At 39.9% G+C, this 6,824-nt stretch overlaps 1 long non-coding RNA gene across 1 annotated transcript; it reads left to right on the top strand.

Moving 5' to 3' along the window:
• Nucleotides 1-1,408: 1,408 nt before the first annotated feature.
• On the top strand, nucleotides 1,409-3,713 carry LOC139835205 (uncharacterized). The gene is made up of 4 exons (XR_011750956.1): nucleotides 1,409-1,638; nucleotides 1,990-2,066; nucleotides 2,950-3,025; nucleotides 3,193-3,713. It is a non-coding gene; the product is annotated as an uncharacterized lncRNA (long non-coding RNA).
• The last annotated feature ends 3,111 nt before the right edge of the window (nucleotides 3,714-6,824 follow it).

The following is a 6,824-nucleotide window of genomic DNA, read 5'->3' on the forward strand; positions in this document are numbered from 1 at the left end:
CAACACCCTCTTCAACCTCCACATCTTGCATGTCTCAGTCTATCTTTGCAGCTCATATATTCAACTTGATCTTGTACCCTATTCAATGATTCAACACTAGATCACTTCCTTCAATTTTACCTCTTGTTTTTATTCAAGTTTAATCTTCACAAAACCAAGAGTGGGAATGGTGGATACATTTTGTAGCCATCATCTACCCTTGAGAACACTTCTCCCTAAATTAGTTTTCTCTCTCAAAAATCCTATTGTTTTTCCTTCTCTAGTTTTGATCACAAAACTACTTCTAGTCTTATTAAATCTTTTCAAGATAATTCTTCAAAGAAAACAAGAAACTGAAATGGGTTTTGTTTCTCATCCCATTTCTACCAAGTGCTGATTTCTAAAACATTATTTTCTATCTTGCCTTATTTTTAACAAAAGGCTTGTTTATGGTACCTATACCATTTTTTGATTACTTTAAATTTGAGAAAACTCTACTTCAGTTGAGAAAGTAAGTAGAACATTTTGAACTTCTATGTTCCAACTAGTTCTCTCAACATTTTCAAACTCCATTCCACTTGAGTTCATTCCCAATTGTCCTTAGACAATTGAGGTGTTTCAAATACTTTTCAATTGAGTTCTATTTCAAATGACAACTCTTGCACATCTTGTGTATCTCTCTGATCTACCACATTGAATCCCCTCCATTCTCCAATTCTTGATCAAATGGATGACCATTTGATACTTTCCAATCAATCCCAATTGACCTCTTATTTGAAGAGCAACTTATATTTTATCATACATACCTCACTCCTCCATTTCTTTCCATCATCACCTTGACCTCATGAATGGATGATTTATGTCAATATATTCATCCTTGTGAGTATATGGTTACTTCACTCACAATCTCTCTTAGCCTTGCTCTACCATTATCTAAACCATCATCACCACCATCATCTCTTGGCCAAATTGACAATTTGATCAAAGTACTTTATTTCTCAACATGGGCACCAATGTTTATTGTCACCTCTTTCCCAAATTTGAATACATCCCCAAGCCACTTTTGGCTAATCATCCCCTACACTCAACTTTGGCCGACATGCATGAAATGGTATTGCGCTTTGTTTGTCCTCTTGTAATATCAAGAAGTAGCCGGCCATGCCAAGCTCTTCGCATGCATGAGCTGAAATTTCTTCATCTCCACTTTCTTCTCTTACAAGCCTTGCCTCCCACCTAACCCAATCACTAAATGAGCAGCCTCCCAACCAGCCCAATCAATGAGGAGGCAGCCAACCATCCTCCCTCTATAAAAGGAGCTTGGCCGGCCACCCCCTCCTCCTTTGCTTCTCATTTTTGACTCTCTACTCCTTCCACCACTCACTCACACTCCTCTCCTACCTCTCCCCCACGAAATCCTGCTCTACCTAGCTACCATGGCCGGCCATGGCCATGGAAAGGCACCTAGATGAAGCTCCCCTCCTCCATCAAGCTCATCCTCACCATGAGAGCATCCCTCTCACTCTCTTCTCCCCTAACCCTAGATGAATCCAGCCCTATTTCTCCTTTCTCCTCTAACAAGATTGGATCTTGATGCAGGTGCATGTTAGTCCAAGCATGGAGAAGGTTGAGCAATCCTCAGATCTGAAGCTCTTGACCCAAGTTCGTCCAAAACCTTGCAGTAATTTCTGCTATCTTGCTGTTTCAGATTCTGCAATGATTTTGTGAAATCCGCCAAATTTCGTGTGCAGCTCCAAATCGAGTGATTCAAAGTTCCACAGATAGATATTGAAAAGGTATACAACTTGGCGTTGGTCTCATCCTCAAATTCGTTACGGATTTTGCATGGTAAATAAAGTTCTGTAAACATGCAGAATCACTGTTTGTTAGATTTCTTCCGTTTAACAAAACCTTTTTGATCAAACTCAACTGTGGGTGAAAGCCCTCTCCAGTACCTTCATTTTGGCGTTGGTTTCACTTCAAATGACCTCCTGATATTGAAATGGTTCACAGATAAATATCTGGTCAGATCTGACTTTGTCGAATTAAACCAGGAGCTTGGAAACGAATTTTTGAATGAAACCAATTGGGTAAGAACCACCTATTCAATACTTTTCCGATGCAGCTGACCTCATATTTTTATGATTTGTGTATGATTTTTGATGAATTAAACTTGTTCTGTGTGTTCTGCAGACATGGCTGCTAGCTTTTAAATCATCAAAAATCCATTTTTTAACCTAATTGTGTGATTCCAATTCTGTAGGATTACTGAATGTTTTCTTAATCATCTCAAACAAGATTCAAACCTTTATCTGTTCTGCTACTCCATAGTTAAAGCAAATGGTGAAAACATGCAGTAAACTTGTAAATCCAATTGTGAGAGTTTCGGAAATAATTTGAACCCAAATCTAATTGTGTGTGAATCTCTGTTTAAATATCTTTCGAATGCCAGTGGCCTCATATTTTTAGGATTTTTCTATGATTTATGGCTTACAGATCTTGTTTTCTGTACAGTCAGATTCAAAGAAATTCCTAAAATTGTAGGTTTAATATTTTTGGGTGATTCCAATTGGGTTAGTCTTGTATTAGTACTGGCTATATAGGAAAAATATTATTAGTCTCTGTTAATATATATTTGTTGCTGTTAGTAATGTTTATGTGTGACATGCATTGTTGAAGCAAAACTTTTCGGTTTATTTAAAACCCTTGACCAACTCTTTTTAGTAGAGATGGGCAACCTTTGTTTTATGCTTGCAAAATAAAACCTCTGCAATTTAACTTTAGCTCTTTTGTTTTGCTTAAGTCTTCAAATGGTGGGGCATATCATTTGCTCCTATTCTTGTGTAGTGTTATGTAAGCTTCTTAAAATAGGGAGAATGATTGCCCGCTTTTCCAAAAATGTTTCAAATTATAATGTGAATGTTTTTGTTGCCAAACTAATGCACTTGTCCTCTTTATGATATTATCTACCAGGGGATATTTGGTTTATACCATGGTGATAACCGAGAGAGGCAATTGCTAAGTTGTGATGCACTCATACCTTTACTAGGTAATTAAATGGGGGTTTCTAAATTAAAACTCTTAAAAATTGTTTTGTGGTGTCTATAGGTCTTTAGTATGTTATACCTTGGCTGCATGGATAGTTGTTGATTGTTGAATGTTGTCTTGTTGATGCAATGTGATTGATTGTGTTCCTTTTATATTTTCCGGCGATAGATGCGAACAATTCCGGAGAAGAAGAAGAAGTGGAATCGGATGAGAAGATTATTTATATTATTGGAATTCTTATATTGATGGAGTTGAAGAAGTACAGGGACAAATAAGCCAAGGCAAGCCATCTTTTGACCTCTGATTCGATGTCTAGTTGGATGTCATTTGTTGATGTCCAAAGCACCTTGGTTCTATGTGTGTTGTTCTCCTTATTATTGTCATATATGTATGGTTGCTAGTGGAGTACTCCCTAGTGGTGATACTCCACTATTGTCTTTGTGATTATGGGATGCATGGTATCATGGCTGTGCTATTCCTCTTGGTTATCTTGTATGCTCGACTTGAGCATGTTCCATCTCAAGATAATGACTTACACTACACCCACCACTTTTGTAGTATAGAGGTATCAATGTCATGATCTTGGTGTATTCTCAACTTGAGAGGAGTATGCCGTGTACCCATTGGAGAGTATGTTGGATAGTGATAATCCACTATCTAAGTTGTATATTTAGCACCACAAATCTGAAAGTATAATCCTCTTTGTGTGGTCATAGTACATGCTTACCTTAAGCAAGTATGATCCACTCCATTACTCCTTTTCACACCATCTATGGCGTGATGACTCTCATCTCGGCCGTAGTGCAATAGTAGTTCAACTCATGAAACTTTAGGTTGGGAACCCCTCAAGGCTTACCTTGTTGTAAATGTTTTATGAAAACCTTGGGTGAGTTGGACTTACCCAAGTGTGTGTTTATGAAAGGAAAAGATCTTGGCAAAGATGGTTGGAAAGAAAATCTTGTTTTCGAAAACTTTGGCGTCTAAGTATTCACCCGTGACAATTAACCCATGCAACCACATTACCCTGGAGTGGGACGGGGCTTAGCTCGTAGTTGTTCTTTTTAACATGGGACACCGCACAACTATATAAAGGTAAGGTTACCCCTGAATCCGGATTGTCGTTGGTGGAGACAATAGTATAACGGGAGGCCTTCGGGGCTGACCCGTCCGGAAGACACTATGGATCTCCTGGCTTGGCGGTGGAGCCACGCTCAAAGTGAGGTGAGCTGCCACGGTGCCGGGGAGGTACATACTCCATAGGGTAGGATCCCGTGCTAAGACAAATAGGCGAAAAGCTATGTCCGAGTTTTTGTCATGGCATAGTTGATATGCGGGGATGATGCCCACATGATGAACTCGCGGATCTTGTGGGGAAAGTGTGCAAACTCTGCAGAGTCAAATCTATTCGAATAGCCGTGTCCGTGGTCATGGACGGTTGGAATGGCTGTTGCTTAGCCTGATGAGTTTTGTTTTACAAAATTGTTTGACAAAGGAAAGGAAATAACTTGTTTTGAAGTACCGGAAGGGTACGGGAAAGGATGTGTCGACCATATGGAGATGGTCGGGAAGGATAAATAAAATTGGGTTACCCCATCCTAGTGTTTTATGTTGTGGAACTCTTTTGAAGTATCTTCTTCAACAAATATATAGAGATGTCATATGATCTTCTTAGTGTCCCCTTCAACTGTGATGTTGGGATGCTACATCCACAAGAGAAACTATTACTCTTTCATATGCTTTATCCACAAGAGAAACTACTTCTCTTCTTCATGCTATTTCCACTGGAGAAATTAGCTCTTCCCTCTTGTCATCTTAGATTAGCACTTGTTATCTTGCACTCTTGCAAAGTACCTTCTTGATGGTTTGCGAGTACAATTCCAAATGTACTCACGGCTTTGTCCCTGGCTATTTACTTGGCCAGACTTGGAGGAACACGATGGATGAAGAAGGAGTTGACGACATCTATGCGAGCTAGGAACGTCTTCCCGATCGATTGCTGTAGGGTTATGGCGGATGACTTGGGTCTTGCTTCTTGAAGTGATGATGCTACTCTGATGTTTAGTTAGGCCCTTCGAGGCTATTATGTAAGTATCGGTCATGTGACCATGTTGTAATTTTCTTATTCCGCTTTGTAATGGATGGTGTAATTTGATATCAGTTCGGTTATGTGTTCACGGCGCACTGATCATGGGATCGTGAACTGTATACATAACAGGGAATTTCGGGCAGCTAGTCCGGGGTCCCCACAGGTCCCACATGTCAGCATCTCTGAACAATAAACCATTCCTTTGTTGGATTTATTTTTTACCCCTAATTTCTGGCTATTTGCCTTTTTCTTTTGATCCCCTGCCCCCTTTGAAACGCTGCTGGCAGGTCGGTCCCACATGTCATCCTCTATGAAGAATAAAAGTTTCCTTTTTTGGATTTATTTTTGACCCCTAATTTCTGGCTATTTGCCTTTTTCTTCTGATCCCTGCCGACTTCGAAATGATCAGGATGCTGCTGGCAGATCAGTCGCACATGTCAGCCTCTATGAAGTATAAATGTTTCCTTTCTAGGATTTATTTTTTACCCCTATTTTCGGGCTACTTTCCTTTTTCTTTGAAACGTTGAGGACGCTACTGTCTCATGGGTCCCACATGGCATGGAGCGATCTAGGATATGTTTTAAATTTCAAATCCACTTTATGAATTTTTAAAAATACTGTTATCCATGTGGGTATGGAGCGATCAAGGATTTTCATATTGGGCATGAGCAGTTTCAAAAATTGGAACCCAATAATTCAAAATAATTAAAAACAACTTTTATGTAGAATCTCCGTGTTTTTTTTTTGCCAATCATAGGATCTGTGTTTCATTAGAAAAGGGCCGAAATTGCATGAGCAGAAAGGCCCATTTGTAGTTATTGGGCTTCGATAGCCGGAGCAAGTAGACCGATAACAATTACCATGTTGATGTTCGTTGGCAACCCAAAAGTGAAATATTGGGCCCAATAGGGGAAGGTTGAACAATACTTTTTCTATTGGGAAGGTGGTACATGGGGTTATCCTGACAAAAAAAATGGAACATGGGTTACTGAAGGTTGCCCATTTGTGCCTAATATGTTTGTCAGCAGGAGTTTTACCTTCCGCCGCCGCCGCTCCGCTTCCGCCGCCACCGCCATGGTCGAGCTAGCGGTACGGCGGCATCTCGAGCTCGGGGTAGCGCAGCGTCCGCGCGCCCCAAATTAAGGTACCTATTAAGCGGAGATACGTACCGGCGACGAGCACATCGGCCTCGCGACGGCACCTATGATAGGCTCGGCTGGCCTTGGGGCATTTACCCCTAGCCTCTTCCATGCTCAAGTTTTAGAAATGTTTCTGGCTCTGTTCAACACTAGATCAAATTTGTCAACATGACCATTTTTATGGAGTAGCAACGAGTTGAATCTCTCAAAACTCTTTAAGTTCTGCAATATAACGACTAATTGGTACTACCTTATACAAACTGATTACATATCCTTATTTTGGAAGCAAACAATCACACACTTATAGTTTACTAGTCAGCTGCTCGTAACGTTAAAAATCGGCAATTATAATGAATAAACCTGTAATTTTCACTTAAAATGCATTAAGGAGCATCAAATTTGACAAATCAAACCATGTCTTACTGAAAATTGACATGTCTTTCTCATGCAGAAATGTAAAATTATCCATGCATGTGCGTTTATACAGGTTACGTTTTGCACGTATTATTTTTTGTAACTTTTCTGACTACCTTCAAAGCTCCAATCCTTCTTCATCATCTTTGTTGTACCGCACT

This window comes from Lolium perenne, chromosome 2 (genome assembly GCF_019359855.2).
Source record: "Lolium perenne isolate Kyuss_39 chromosome 2, Kyuss_2.0, whole genome shotgun sequence".
NCBI lineage: Eukaryota > Viridiplantae > Streptophyta > Magnoliopsida > Poales > Poaceae > Lolium > Lolium perenne.